The sequence below is a fragment of the Pan paniscus genome, chromosome 13 (assembly GCF_029289425.2).
Source record: "Pan paniscus chromosome 13, NHGRI_mPanPan1-v2.0_pri, whole genome shotgun sequence".
In the NCBI taxonomy this organism is placed as follows: Eukaryota; Metazoa; Chordata; class Mammalia; order Primates; family Hominidae; genus Pan; species Pan paniscus.
In genome coordinates, this window is record NC_073262.2 from 93805238 (window position 1) to 93822424 (window position 17187).

The 17187-nt window shown below is 38.3% G+C and overlaps 1 protein-coding gene across 8 annotated transcripts in view; it reads right to left on the minus strand.

The window, feature by feature from the left end:
• The window catches only part of STAT4 (signal transducer and activator of transcription 4), a 218659-nt gene that overhangs the window by 93269 nt on the left and 108203 nt on the right, over nt 1-17187 (minus strand). The window lies entirely within an intron of this gene.

Consider the following 17187-nt stretch of genomic DNA (forward strand, 5'->3'; position numbering starts at 1 on the left):
ACTTTGTGTGTTTTACCATATGCTTATTTTGCATCAATAAAAGCATCTTTAAAAAGTGATGCACAAAAGTGATGCACTTTGCTCTAAGTGCCTTGTATTAAAATATGACATAATATTTGACCTCAGTCTACACCTCTTTCAGTTTGACTGTATAATCTTCTCATGAAACAGAGTGTGCAGTGAAAAGAAATGGCTCTCCTACGCAATTTCTAAGTGAATCTCGACCACTTCGTCATTGTACTGTGTTTTGTTTGAGGAACTTCAAGATCTTCTGTATTCCTGGAGTCCAGAGTGTCAGAGCTCCTGACTTAGCTCCTGGGGAGTTGGGGATGGTTCAGAAAGACCAACTCCCCCGCTCCCTAGGTGAAGGCTAGTTCTAGGTGTTTCTTGGACTCCCTTTCACTTTAGTCTTTTCTCCTCTCCAGAGTGGGTACATTTTCTCTCAGCTTCCAGAGGTTTAGTGTCTCCCTCCTTCTGCTAAAAGGTTTTCTCCACCCTTCCTTCTTCTGGTCCCATCCAGCCTGACCTTCTCTCACATGTACCATATTCTCGAAATACAGATGCTTCTCCACTCATGAGGGGGCTACGTCCCAATAAACCCATCATCAGTTGAAAATATTCTAAATTGAAAATGTGTTTAATACACCTAACTTACTGAACACCATACCTTAAACATGCTCAAAACACTTACATTAGCCTAGAATTGGGCAAAATCGTCTAAAACAAAACCTATTAGGTAATAAAGTGTTGAATATCTCACATAATGTATTGAATACAGTACACTGTAGAGTATTGGTTGTTCATCCTCATGTTTGCTTAGCTGGCTGGGAGCAGGGGCTCGCTGCGACTGACCAGCATCGTGAGAGTATTGTACTGTGTTATTATTGCTAGCCCCAGAAAAGATCAAAATTCAAAATTTGAAGTATGGTTCCTACTGGGTGTGTATTGCTTTTGCACCATCATAAAGTTGAAAAATTGTAAGCCAAACCATCCTAAGTTGAAGACCATCTGTACACTTCTTTGCAAAACCAATTCCTTCCATCCTTAGAAACTGCTGATTTCAGCAAGGAAAATCTTAAAATCTAAATTGCTCTTATGAACTCTAAACTGAATTTGCAATAATGACATGACATTTGATCCATTTAGTTAGGAATATTGATTGCAATAAGGCAATATTCATATTTTCAATGTTAACTCAACTTCTCATTTATTAAAAAAGATACTGAGGCCGGGCACAGTGGCTCACGCGTGTAATCCCAGCACCTTGGGACGCGGAGGCTGGCGGATTGCGAGGTCAAGAGATGGAGACCATCCTGGCCAACATGGTGAAACCCTGTCTCTACTAAAAATACAAAAATTAGCTGGGGGTGCTGGTGCATGCCTGTAGTCCCAGCTACTCGGGAGGCTGAGGCAGGAGAATCACTTGAACCCAGGAGAAGGAGGTTGCAGTGAGCCGAGATAGCACCACTGCACTCCAGCCTGGAGACAGAGCGAGACGCCGTCTCAAAAAAAAAAAAAAAAAAAAGACACTGAGCCCTTGCTATATGCTGGGCTCTGTGTTAAGCACTGGAAAGCAAAGATGAATGCACTCAAAGAGCTCACAGTCTTATGCAGGAGGCAGGCAAATATGTAGACACATTAGTTCCAGTTATTTCCCATTATAATAACTTCCTACTGTACATCACATAGAGTTTATCAAACTCATCTTGTTATCCCACCTCCTTCCCTAAACCTAATCTCCATTGTGCATCAACATCTGTGTCCATCTATGTCAATAATCCAGGATAAAACCCTCAGCCATCTCTTATTTTTCACTTTCTCACATTTACTCATTACATGTCAATTCTTTCACCAAATTCTCTCACAACTCCAGAACATATTCTTCATTCCTGTGCCACTTCCTAGATCAGAATCCTAATTTCCTTTTCCTTGCACTATGACAATAATGTTCAAACAGGTCTCCATGCCTCCAGTTGCACCACTGCTATTCTATACTCCACAGTGTTGCCAGAGAAGTCTCTGTCTCTATAGTTCTATGTCTCCACCTCTAGGAAGACTTCTTATTTGTTAGGAATACAAATGTAAGAATCCGAGGGAAAAGATTTGGTGAGTTGATGATTTGCTTAGCTACAGACAGCCAATGAAATATTAATTATTTCTAACATAAATCTTCACATATAAATAATGGAAACCTGGTAAGCTGTGAAAGGCAGCTGTTTTTTTAAAAGTTTGATATGGTACAGATTATCTTCCCATTCCCGTATCTTTCTACTGAGGCAGAGGTCACAGATTAAACGATAGAAATCAGGCAGGTTCTTGATGTCACAGGCATTTACGAGGTTCTCATTTTTTAGGCGCCAACACAGCTCTTGGCTACCTGCGTAACTTTACACCTCATTGTGCACTTAAAAGCCCACTGGAGGTGAGATCACTACATTCTTGACAGAAGTAGCCAATCAGAGCATATGGTAATAGACAACTGGAAATTGACTATCTACTGAGCCATTGGCTGTGGATCCTCATTATTTTTTATTATTATTATTATTATTATTATTATTATTATTGAGACAGGGCCTTGCTCTGTCACCCAGGCTGGAGTGCAGTGGTGCAATCGTAACTTGCTGTAACCTCAAACTCCAGGGCTTAAGTTATCCTACCACCTCAGCCACCCAAGTAGGTAGTACTACAGGTGTACGCACGCTACCATGCCCAACTAATTTTTTGTAGAGATAGGGTCTCACTATGTTGCCCAGTCTGGTCTTGAACTCCTGGCCTCAAGCGATCCTCCCACCTCAGCCTCCCAAAGTGCTGAGATTACAGACATGAGTCACCATGCCGGGCCTGGATCCTCATTATTGAAAGGGAGTGTGGGGAGAGTTAGGTTTAAGTTGAGCAAATCTTTTGTCCCCAGGTCATCTCTAGGAAAGGCAGCAATGAAAGGTCAGAGGGTGCATGGTGACTTGACGAAAAAACCAACTTCCTCCCTGAGTCATGAACTTCTTGTTGGTAAATTAAAATGGATACATTTGAAGTTATTTGTTTGGACCCATTAAAGGAAGCTGTTCAATGCCTACAAATTAAATTTAGAGATCTACTAAGTTTAGGTATCTACTTGACCGTTGCTCCCTTCAGTCACAATTTTAAAGCTAAACATAAATTAATTTTGAACTGATTTGGATTATACTGACAAACTTGTTTTCAAGTAGATCTATTTATTTTTGCTCCCATTTTTATGCTTTTGCTTATTAAACCTACTTTAACAAAATTTATATTAAAATATGTTAGAGGCCTATTTAAGGTAAAAAGTCTTGTGAGCTGTCTCGGTTTTGATTAAGTATCTCTTTGAAAGTTTCCAAATCACAATGGGTTTAGAACAGTGTAGATGGCTTTCTTATAGGTCTTCATCTCCATGAAATGGGGACAAATAAACATTTTCTAAAAACTTAGTTGAAAGACACAATTATCCTACTTTTTATGATTATCTGCCCCAATTTTGCTTAACAACCACCATGATGCTCCTAGCCAGTGAAGCAATAGATAGTGAAAATCAACAGCTGACTTTGAACACCTTCATGTCGTCTTTCTCTACCAGCATCTGTATCTCCCCACCCACTTCCTCAGTGGTATGGTTAGTTGTCACACTAGAGGCTGTAGAAATCTCATTTTTTTTTCCTGGCCACAGACTGCCCTCTGGGTTGGCAGCTTCTCTGCAAGCTTCTGTTACAGCTGTCAGGCCAGCAGATTCACATGCTGGGGTTTCCATGTCAGCTCCTGGACAGATTGGGTGGGCTTCTTCTGTAAGTACCCAGGATGACATGGGTCTTGGACTTGACTTTTCATCACATGAAATAGTTTCCCCTCACCTTGGTATATTACAGCTAATCTTGTTTGTTTGTTTGACATTCTGGCTCTGTCATCCAGGCTGGAGTACAGTGGCATGATCACGGGTCACTGCAGCCTCTGCCTTCTGGGCTCAAGTCAGCCTCCCACCTCACCCTCCCACTTAGCTGAGTCTATAGGCACACACCACCATGCCCAGCTAATTTTTAAATCTTTTTTGTAGAGATGGGGTCTCCTTATGTTGACCAGGCTGGAGGCTAACTTTTGTGTTATGGAAAATAAAATCCATCCAGTCTCTGGATGATTTGATGAGAGGGAGAACAGAGGTTAGAATGAGAAAAAAAAAAAACAAAAAAAACTCAGTGTCAGAATTCTCCAATATTCTTTTGCCTACAGCAGACAAGGGGTGGGTCTTCCTAGAGAGAAAATCAGCTCTGGATATTTTTCAATAAAAACATATTGAAATCTTTGATGGTTCCCTATTAAGTCCAAACTGCTTAGCATGGCATTCAAGATCTTCACTTAAAGTGCCTCGCTTGTTTGTGAGATAGGAAATCTCATGTTGTCATGTTCTTGCTCTTGCTGTACCAGATACTCTTTTTCCTCTACTCCTCTTCAGAGAGTCCTGAACTATGCTTTTATAACCAACCCATGTGTTTCTAACTGTGAATTATGATTGCATATGCCTCTACCACGGTGCTTACCACACTACATCATAAATATTCATTTGCACTTTGTCTCCATTCTAGGTAGCAAACTCTTTCAACCTAAGAATTTTATCTAAGCACTCTTCACTTTATGCCTTTGCCAGTCAACACTATCCTGATGTTAACATCCATATGATGTAATCAATATTCAGTCAACAAATATCTGGAGTAGATAGCCATTGTACCCCAAAGTAAATCATATGAGCCCTACTTTTAAGAAATCCAAGCTGTCACTGGAATAAAAATGATGTTTCATCATCCACAAAGTAATTATTGCATAAAGAAGCCCCATACTCTGGCATAAACTTTACAAAAATAAAAAATCAGGGAAAGGATGAATCGTCATGGACTCGAGTACTAAATTGTCAAAGAAGATTTAATCAAGAGGAAGATCAATCTAGGATAAAATAAAGGCTTGGAGGGATATGCACAAAATGACTCACGATGAAATTTCAGGTGGTTGGAGTCTTCCGTTGATCATATTGGATTTCAACTTAGTGCGATATGCACAAATTGTGATGCACACCATCCACCTTCTGTTGATGATCCCATATTAGGCATCAAACAAAGTCTTGACAACTAATTCACATTTCGTCTTAAACAGCACAACACAGAGTTCTCTAACCTTTCGAAATATGAGTGTTATGATACTGACATCATGGTATTATCTTAAAGGGAGACAGATTTGGGGGTGTGCGTTGGGGAATTGGGGAAATAACTGTGGAGTGCTTGACGAATTGACTGCTACCCATGTGTGGCAAAATGGCATGAATATTGATCCCTCAACTGAGAACTCCTTCAGAGTTAACACAAAGTGGCTACACATTCTTCTCAGGTCTCAGGTTGAGGTCATCTCTTTTTTTCTCTTTGTGTGTGGTGTATAGAGGGGAAGGAAGAGGAGGGAACTGAGAAAGCAACATGAGTTAGAAGACAGGATCTGACAGACTCAGAGCAGCTCTGCATTTCGAGCCACTTTTCTTTCCTCTTTGGTATTGCAAAATGTGTTTCTAATGCTTTACCTTGTCATTAAAAATCTCACTTCGTGGGATATTCAGAACTGAAAAGACATTTTTTACAGACTGAACAAGAAGGAACTCACTTATGGTTTGATTTTTGAGGTACTTTCAGCTCTAACATATTTTCGTTCAGCCATACACAAATGACCCCTAAGAAATAGGCCATGGTGGTTCAGAGAGTAGAATATGTGAGGTGCAGGTGATACCCATGCCCCCTCACTCACTGAGTTTAAAACTCTCACTAATAGTCATTACCCTGGCTTGTGAAAAATACTGTATAGGCAGTGAGATTACTAACCACAGAGTTAACATCAAAACCCTGAGCAGAGCTTTCTAATTGATAGAGATTTTTTTATTTTTCTAATATCAGACAAGATGGCCTGTTCCCTCTACTTTCCTAACACTACGTTTTGAGGAATAGCCATAGAAGTTCCCATAATTTAAAAAGCAAAACATAGGAAGCATGAACTTTTTACAGTAGCTCCTAACTGAAAGGCTGAGAAGCAATTAAATGTGAACTTTTTCGACTGTGAGCTTCATAACTTCCTCCATTTCTCTTCTTAATGCTTAAAATGTGATTGATAACATAGAGAGTGCTCTTTAAATATTTGTTGACTAAATAAAATTTGCTGCATGATATTTACAAAAGGCATACCCAGTAAAAAATAACACAGAAAGTGTAAAAATGAAGACATGAATTCATTTACCAGTTAGTAAATGATAATAAAAATAAAAGCATGCAATGAAATTTTAAAATAAAAATTAGTAAATGGGTCAAAGGAGGATGCTTTAGATGGACTTTTAAAAATGTCAATGCACAGGCATGGTGGTGCATGCCTGAAGTCCCGGCTACTTGGGAGGCTGATGTGGGAGGATCACTTGAGCCCAGGAGTTCAAGTCCAGCCTGGGCAACACAGCAAGACCCTATCTCTGAAAAAAGAAAAGAAAAGAAAACATCTCTTTTAAAAAGCTTCAATTCACCAGTAAGATGTTAACTTCTACTTGTGCTGCTTACAACATTGTATCAAAACACATAAAGCAAAAACTCCAAGAAGATTAGGAGAGGTGATAAATCCATGGTAATAGAAAAAGACTTTAACGTGTCACTTTCCAAAAAAAAGTCAATGGAATTTTCTAACACATTTCCTTACTTCTTTCTTGACTCAAAACAGTTCATTTAACCGCCAGAATGAGCTTTTTAAAACAAAAATCAGTTCATGTCACTCCCTTGCTCAAACTCCTCAGTGGCTTCCCACCACACAATAAGTCTCAGATTTCTTATCCAGGTCCACAAGTTTCTTTATGAGACAGCCCCAGCTCTCTCTTTGACCTCATCACCCTTTTATTACTTCATGTTCTGGGTGCACTGTTACCAAAAAAACATAATTTGTCTTATAACTGAGGAGTTTTGTCAATTTAATATATATTATTTGGATTTTTTTGACATTTTTGTGCTTTTAATTTCTTATGTAGTCTATTTCCACTTGCTTTAGTGGTCTTTTTGAAATTTTGCCAAGTATGCTTAGTTTCTGTGCTAATTAATTTCATTTAGGAATTCCTTCCATGAAGGTATCTTTGTGGTGAAGTTTCAATCTTGTATAATAACTGGGAATAGAATTAGCTAATAGAATTAGCTGGGAATAGAATATTGATAGATAGTGTATTGAAGTTCTGTGAAGAAATTATTCTACCCTCTTCTCACTTGTTACTGTTTTGGCTTTCAGTCTAGCTCCCTTTTTTTTTTTTTTTTTTTTTTTTTTTTTTGAGACAGAGTCTTGCCCTGTCACCCAGGCTGGAGTGCAGTGGCACAATCTCAGCTCACTGCAAGCTCTGGTTCCTGGGTTCACGCCATTCTCCTGCTTCAGCCTCCCAAGTAGCTTAGACTACAGGCGCCTGCCACCACGCCCAGCTAATTTTTTGTATTTTTTAGTAGAGACAGGGTTTCACCATGTAAGCCAGGATGGTCTTGATCTCCCAACCTTGTGATCCGCCCACCTCGGCCTCCCAAAGTGCTGGGATTACAGGCTTGAGCCACGGCGCCTGGCCTATCTCCCTTTTTTAAATAGATAATATATTTGTTATTCTCTGTTACTTTTAGAATATTTTCTTTCTAGTGTCCTGCAGTTCATTTGCTTTTTAAATTTATCATGCTGGGGACCTGTATTTCTAAAATCTAAGAATGCATGGAAGCCATCATGTGAGCTCCTACTTAAATTTTGTTTTACAGGTTTTTCTTAATTTTTGTTTCTGTGATTTCTTTTAATTTGTGGTGAGCTTATCTGTGCATTTAAAAGCCTGTTATAATTTATATTGCATTTCTATGTGTTTATAGTGGAATGGTTTTTTAATTTATCTAGCCAGAAATAGAATTCAAAACTGGAATTATGGATTACTTAGATATGAACAATGAGAACACCACATATGAAAGCATACAGAATCACCTCTCAAAAATATCAAAAATTAAATGCATTTATTAAAAAAGGGATGAAAATTAAGTATCTGAGTAAAGTTAGAAAAAATTAGAAAAATAATAAAAAGTAAAATGAGGAAATAAGGCAGATATACCACCAGATTGTATGATCCATGACCATAACAAGTGTAGATGAGAATATTGAGCCAGAACTCCAGCCCTATAAGGAAAGTGTAAATTGGTATAACCATTTTTAAAAAACAATTTGGCATTATGTAATATAATTAAAGATGTACATAGTGCATGATTCAGCAATTCCACTCCTAGGCATATATTCTAGAGAATTTCTTACACATGTGCCCCAAGGGACACACCATAAGAATGTTTACAGTAACATTGTTTGCAATAGCAAAGAAATACAGGAAATAACGCAAATGCCCATCAACAGTAGAATGAATAAATTGTGATAATTCACACAATGGTATACTATGCAGCAATGAAAATGAATAAACTACTGCTACACACATCCGTATGGATGAATGTCAGGAACCATGCTGAGTGAAGAAAGCAAGTTGCTGAAGTATAAATATAGTGTGATCTCACTCGTGGATTTAGCAGCTTTCAAACCTAGACACTTTATTGTTTAGGGATACAAATGTATGTGGTAAAATGGCAACAAAAAGAAAAAAAATGACAAATGCAAATTTTGGGTCAGTGGTTGCTCCAGGCGGAAAGAGAGCAGAGTGGTGTCAGGGAGGAGGCACAAGAGGCTTCAAAGGTAATGGTAACATCTGGGTATAAAATGTCAACAACAGTTTGCAAAAGCCAGAATTCTCCGATGTTTTGTATTAGAAGGAATAGATGGGTACTAAATTCCTGTATCTTGGTTTCCTCAATTAGTATCATCTGAATGTCCCAGGTGAAGAAGCTAAGTCCTAGGGACAAGATTTGGACCTCTGAATGCAGGTTTCTCCATGTCGATCCAAGGGCAGCTGTGCTGTAGCCAACCCTGGGGACTAAAGCAAATTAGAGGTCTGTTTATTCTCTACACTTGTGGAGGTGTGTGTTATCTAGATTTACAACTATTCCTGAAGAGAAGACAGCATGAAACACGCCATTCATTCCACACTAAATTACAATTGGAACATAACTGAAGAGAAACGTTTCTTAAGAAACGAGGGACTTTCATTCTTCACATTAAATCCTTCTGTTCTCTTTGACTTTTCACTATAAGCAGAGCTTATATTCAGTGGGTATGCATCAGTAGGGCTAGTAAGTTGTTCGATCCTAATCTTTTCTGATTAGTTATTGCTCATACTGTCTTGGTTGTAAAATAGCTTCAACATCACTCCTAACTGCAAACAAAAACTGCAGGTTGGCCTAATACTTCTCCCGTATTGATAGAGCAATGTCTACAAATAGTTGAGAGAAAGAAAAAGTAAACCAAGAACTTTATAGCAAGTCAGTGTGTCCTTTACAGTACCAGATATTCTTAAGCATGAACGTTCTCAAAGATTACAGCATCATTGAGAGCTTCTTGAAAAACTACTTGATGAAATCTAGGCAATTCAGAATGAAGCAAAATTTGAAACCTCAGGAATGGAGAAGTAATGGTGAAAGAAGTGGTGATGAGCACTGAATCTACCTATACACAAAATTAAAGAAATGTGTGGAATTGCCATGATACAACAAGGATAATGTAACTAACAAAATATAAATGATGAAAATTGGCAGGTGGGGATGGGAACGACAAGCGGAAGCAAATTTAAGAACGTTAATTTCTCCTCATATTTAATAGCATGGAGTGAACAGACAACTGCCTAGAAGTGAAATATGTGGTTTCTGTATCTCATCATCTCTTAATGGTTTTCTTTTTTTTCTTTTTTGAAGACGGAGTCTCGCTCTGTTGCCCAGGCTGGAGTGCGGTGGCGTGATCTCGGCTCACTGCAAGCTCCGCCTCCCGGGTTCACGCAATTCTCCTGCCTCAGCCTCCCAAGTAGCTGAGACTACAGGCGCCCACCACCATGCCCGGCTAATTTTTTGTATTTTTAGTAGAGACGGGGTTTCACCGTGTTAGCCAGGATGGTCTCGATATCCTGACCTCGTGATCTGCCCACCTCGGCCTCCCAAAGTGCTGGGATTACAGGCGTGAGCCACTGCACCTGGCGGTTTTCATAGTTTTAAAAATTAACTTGAGTGGAATTTCTTTTGGGAAAAAATATTTCTTATGGTAAGGAAACATTTAATATTTTAAAATAATATTTAATTGAATTCAAATAAAAATAAAATTTTATTTTAAAATACATATTAATAATATGGTTTCATTTTTTGATCTGATATTCCTATGTAGGTATTCATTTATTCATAAGTCACTTATTGAGCACCTAGTATGTGTCTAGGCACACTGTCCAGGCACTGGGGATATAGAAGTAAACCAAACAAAATCCCTCCCTTTATGAAGATGGTCTTCTAATGGCAAGAAAAAGGCAAGTAAATATAGAGGAGGCCAGAGGTTTATAAAAGCTATGGAGGAAAATAATGTAAGGTAAGAGATATGGAGCGTTCCTGGTGTGTGTGTGGGTGGGTGGGGGCAGGGGATGGGAGCAGCAGTAGCAATTCCACCTTCCATCTGCATATATACATGTATAAGGGGATGTCTGGAATGACACCTATCAAATATTAATATGTTTATTTCCAGGCCATAGATTTTTTATTTTTTCATACTTTCTTCTTTGCACTTTTTGTGTTGCTTTAATTTAAAAAAATTTTGAATATGCACTGTTTTTATTTTTCTTAAGTCATTCTATCTGAGGGAGAAAGACAAAAAGGAAGGTGAATAAGGAAAAGGGGTTTGCAACAGCAAGTCCAATAATAATGATTCAGAAATCATGCTTCTAGATATTTATCCAAATGAGTTGAAAACTTACTCCTACACAAAATCGCATATGAATGCTAGTAGCAGCTTTATTCATAATAGCCAAAAATGAATAAACAAACTGGGGTACATCTGTACAAAAGAATATTATTCAGCAGCAAAAAGAAATGAGCTATTAAGCCATGCAAAGACACAAAGGAACCTTAAAAACATATTGCCAAGTGAAAGAAGCCAGTCTAAGAAGGCCACGGCCTATATGATTCCAATTACATGACAGTCTAGAAAAGGCAAACTGTAAAGTGGGGCTCATACAACCCAGTCTACCACCATTCACACCTGAGCAATCCTTCCAAAGTCTAAGGTTGGGCCCATCCAACCTGCTGCTACAACCACAGCTGGCACCCACCCACATGTGCTACCTATAGGCCTGGGGACTGGCCCTCCCAGCCCATCACAACTACTTCCAACATCAGCATAGCCTGCATGGGAGCAAAGGGTTGTCCCATCACTGCTACTGCCATTGCCCATGCCATACTGCCTGCCCGGGGGTCGAAGAACCCACACACCTGCCTGGCCTACTGTTGCTATATCCAGCACTTACGAAAGCCACCTAGAGGCTTAATATTTGGCCCACCTGGACTTGCTAACACTGGTGCCAGCATACTCCACACTGGGTCCCAAGGACAGACATGGTCAGCCCACTGCTGCCACCCCTAGGGCCTAAATACTGGCCCACCTGGTGTCCCAGTCCCCAGAAAAACTTCAACACAGCCTCCACTAACAAATGCACCCTAAGCCATCAAGGAAATCATAGACACCACTGATGTTGTTTATAGCCAAAGAAATTACACAGAGACTACACTACTGTACACACTCAGAATCAAAGCCAAAGTATACTACCCAATCAAGATCATAGGACAAAAGGCAAGTCTCAAAAATTGTTCTAAAAATCAAAATTATATCAGATATCTTCTTAGACCACAATAGAATAAAACCAGAAATCAACAACAAAAGGCACTTTGGAAACTGTACAAATGCATGAAAATTAAACACGCTGCTACTGGATAATCATTGCATCAAGGAAGAAATTGAGGAAATAAAAAAATTCCTTGAAACAAATGAAAATTGAAACAACATATCCAAATCTATGAAAAAGCAGTGCTAAAAGGGAGGTTCATAGAAATAAACACCTACATAAAAAGATAAAAAATTCAAATAAACAATCTAATCATGCACCTCAAGTAACTAGAAAAGCAAGAAAAAAAAACCCAAATTAGTGGAAGGAAAGAATTAATAAAGTTCAGAGCAGAATAAAATGGAGACTAAAAAAAGATACAAAGGATCAACAAAATGAAAAACTAGTTGTTTTGAAAAGATAAAATCAATAAACAACTTGCTAGACTAACCATAAAAAAGAGAGATGACCCAAATAAATAAAATCAGAAATGAAAAAGGAGACATTACAACTGACATCACGAAAATATAAAAGATCATCAGAGACAATTATGAAAAATACACTAACAAGCTGGAAAACCTAGAAGAAATGGATAAATTCCTGGACTCATGCAACCTAGCAAGATTGAATCAGGAAAAAAAACCCAAAAAAACCTGAACAGACTAATAATGAGTAAGGAGATTGAATTAGTAAGTCTTCTGACAAAGTCCAGGACTGGATGACTTTACTGTCGAATTCTTTGTTGTTGTTGTTGTTATTGTTTTTGTTTGTTTGTTTGAGATGGAGTCTCACTCTGTCGCCCAGGCTGGAGTGCAGTGGCGTGATCTCAACTCACTGCAACCTCCGCCTCCCAGGCTCAAGTGATTCTCCTCCTCATGAGTAGCTGGGACTACAGGTGATCACCACCACGCCCAGCTAATTTTTTGTATTTTTAGTAGAGACAGGGTTTCACCATGTTGGCTGCACTGGTCTCAAACTCCTGACCTCAGGTGGTCACCTGCCTCAGCTTCCCAAAGTGCTGGGATTACAGGCATGTGCCAACACACTTGACCTTTACTGCCAAATTCTATCAAACTTTCATAGAAGAACTAACACCAATTCTCCTCAAATTATTCCAAAAAATTGAAGAGGAAGAAATTCTCCCTAGCTCGTTCTATGCCAGCACTACCCTGGTACCAAAACCAGACAAGGACACAACACAAAGAGATAACTATAGGCCAATATCCCTGATGAATACTGATGCAAAATTTGTCAACAAAATACTAGCAAATCAAATCCAACAGCATCTCAGAAAAAAAAAAAAACCAAAAAACAAAAAACCAATGTGATCAAGTGGGATTTATCCCAGGGATGCAAGGATGGTTCAACATATGCAAATCAGTAAACGTGATAAATCACATCAGCAGAATGAAGAACAAAAATCATATGACCATCTCAATAGATATAGAAAAAGCATTTGGTGAAATTCAATGTCCTTCATGACCAAAACTCTCAACAAATGAGGCATAGAAGGAATATACTTCAACATAAAAAGGCCATACATGACAAACCTACAGCTAACATCATACTGAATAAGAAAAAGCTGAAAGTCTTTTCTCTGAGAGCTCTGAGAGCTGGAACAAGACAAGGATGAACATTTTTCAACTACTCCTATTCAACATATTGCTGGAAGTCATAGCCAGAGCTATTCAGCCAGAGAAGGACATAAAAGGCACCCAAACTGCAAAAGAGGATGTCAAATTGTCTTTCTTGGCCAGGAGCTGTGGCTTACGCTTGTAATCCCAGCACCTTGGGAGGCCAAGACAGGCAGATCATTTGAGGTCAGGAGTTCGAGACCAGCCTGGTCAACACAGTGAAACCCCATCTCTGCTAAAAATACAAAAATTAGCTTGGTGTGGTAGCTGTATCCCAGCTACTCAGGAGGCTGATGCAGGAGAATTGCTTGAACCTGGGAGGCGCAGGTTGCAGTGGGCCAAGATCACACCACTGAACTCTAGTCTGGGTGACAGAGTGAGACTCTGTATCAAAAAAGAAAAATTTGTCCTTCTTTGCTGATGATATGATTTTATACTAGAAAATCCTAAAGAGTTCACCAAAAATCTCCTAGGTCTGATAAATAGGTTCAGTAAAGTTGCAGGATACAAAATTAACATACAAAAATCAGTAGCGTTTCCATACAACGAAAATGAATTAGCTGAGAAAGAAATCAAGAAGACAATCTCATTTATAATACCTATAAAAAATAAAATACTTGGGAATAAATTTAACGAAGAAAGTGAAAGATCTCTACAAGGAAAACTACAAAACACTGATTAAAAAAATTGAAGAGGGCCAGGTGCGGTGTGGCTCATGTCTGTAATCCCAGGACTTTGGGAGGCCAAGGTGGGCAGATCACCTGAGGTCAGGAGTCTGAGACCAACCTGGCCAACGTGGTGAAACCCCATCTCTAGTAAAAATACAAACATTAGCCAGGCATGGTGGCACACGCCTGTAGTCCCAGCTACTCTTCTCGGGAGGCTGAGGCAGGAGAAACGCAGAGGTTGCAGTGAGCTGAGATTGTGCCAAGGCACTCCAGCCTGGGCAACAAACAAGGCTCCATCTCAAAAAAAAGAAAAAAAATTGAAGAGGACACAAACAAATGGAAAGACATCTCTATGTTCATGGATTGGAAGAATTAATATCATTAAAATGATCATACTGCCCAAAGCAATCTACAGAATCAAAGCAATCCCTATTAAAATACCAATGTCGTTTTTCACAGAAATAGAAAAAACAAAATAGTAAAATAGAAAAAAAAATTTGTATGGTACCAAAAAGGGCCTGAAGAGCCAAAGCAATCTGAGCAAAAAGAACAAAGCTGGAAGCATCATACTACCTGACTTCAAAGTATATTATAAGACTATAGTAACCAAAACAGCATGTTACTGGTATAAAAACAGACACACAGACCAATGGAACAGAATAGAGAACCCAGAAATAAATCCACATATTTACAGCCAACTAATTTTTGACAAAGGTGCCAGGAACCTACACTCGGGCAAAAACATCCTCTTCAATAAATCGTGGTGGGATATCCATACACCGAAGAATAGAACTGGACCCTATCTCTCACCATATATAAAAATCAACTCAAGATGGATTAAAGATTTAAATGTAACACCTAAAATTATAAACTGCTATAAGATAACATAAGGAAAATGCTTCAGGACATTGGTCTAGGCAAAGATTTTATGCTTATGACCTCAAATGCACAGAAAACAAAAACAAAAATAGATAAATAGAACTACATTAAACTAAAAAGCTTCTGCACAGCAAAGGAAACAATCAGCAGAGTGAAGAGACAATCTGCTGAATGGGAGAAAATATTTGCAAACTATTCATCTGACAAAAGGCTAATATCCAGACTATAAAAGGAACTCAAACAATTCAACAGTAAAAACCAAATAATCCCATTAAAAAGTGGGCAAAAATATGAATAGACATTTCTCAAAAAAAAACTAAATCCAAACCCAGCATAACACAAGAAATAACAAAGATCAGAGAACTAAATAAAATCAAAACAAAAAAATACAAAAGATAAATGAAACAAAAAGCATGTTATTTGAAAAGATAATATTGATAGACCATTAGTGAGATTAACCAAAAAAAGAAGAGAGAAGATCCAAATAAGATTTCATTTCGCATCGAGAAATGAAACTACAGCCAATACCGCAGAAATACAAAAGATTAGCTAAGGCTATTATGAACGCTTTTATGTGCACAAACTAGGAAATCTAGAGGAGATAGATAAATTCCTGGAAATATAAAACCCTCCTAAATTAAATCAGGAAGAAACAGAAACCCTGAACAGACCAATAGCAAGCAGCAAAATTGAATCAGTAGTTTAAAAAAAATTGCCAACCAAAAAAGTCCAGGACCAGATGGATTCACAGCTGAATTCTATCAGACATTCAAAGAAGAATTGGTACCAGTCCCACTGAAACTATTGCAAAAGATAGTGAAAGAGGGAATTCTCTCTAAATCATTCCATGAAGCCAGTATCACCCTAATACCAAAACCAGGAAAGGGCATAACAAGAAAACTACCGGACCAATAGCTCTGATGAACATAGATGCAAAAATCCTCAACAAAATGCTAGCTAACAAAATCCAACAGCATATCAAAAAGATAATACATCATGATCAAATGGGTTTATATTAGGAATACAGGGATAGTTCAACACACGCAAAGTCAATAAATATGATACATTACATAAACAGAATTAGAAACAAAACCATATGATCATCTCAACAGGTGCAGAAAAAGTCTTTGATAAAATCCAGCATCTCTTTATGATAAAAAACCCTCAACAAAATAGGCATAAAATGAACTTAAAATAATAAAAGCCATATATGACAAACCTACAGCCAACATTATACGGAATGGGGAAGAGTTGAAAGCATTCCCCCCGAGAGCTGGAACAAGGCAAGAGTGCCCACTTTCCCCACTTCTAATCAACATAGTACTGGAAGTCCCGGCCAGAGCAATCGACAAGAGAAAGAAATACAAGGCATCCAAATTGGAAAAGAAGAAGTCAAATTGTCACTGTTTGCTGATGATATAATCGTATACCTAGAAAACTCTAAAGACTCATCCAGGAAGCTCTTAACTCTGATAAAGGAATTCAGTAAACTCTCAGGATATGAAATCAATGTATGCAAATCAGTAGCTCTGATATACTCCAACAATGACCAAGCTGAGAATCAAATCAATAACTCAATCCCTTTTACAATAGCTGCAAAAAAGAAAGAAAGAAATACTTGGGAATATACCTATCCAAGGGGGTGAAAGATCTCTACAAAGAAAACTGCAAAATACTGCTGAAAGAAAGCATATATAACATGAACAAATGGAAACACATTTCATGCTCATGAATGGGAAGAATCAATATTGTGAAAATGACCACTCTGCCCAAATCAGTCTACAGATTCAATGCAATTTCCATCAAAATACCATCATCATTCTTCATAGATTTAGAAAAAACAATCCTAAAATTCATATGAAACCAAAAAACAACCTGCATAGCCAAAGCAATACTAAGCAAAAAGAACAAATCTGGAGACATCATATTACCCAACTTCAAATTATATTAGAAGGCTATAGTTACCAAAACAGCATGGTACTGGCATAAAAGTAGGCAGGTAGACAAATGGAACAGAATAGAGAACCCAGAAACAAAGGCAAATATTTACAGCCAACTGATCTTCGACAAAGCATGCAAAAATATAAATCACGGAAAAGACACCCTATTCAATATATGGGCTGGGAAAACTGGCAAGCCACATGTAGAAGAATGAAACTGATTTCTCAGCCTATACAAAAATCAACTCAACATGGATCAAAGA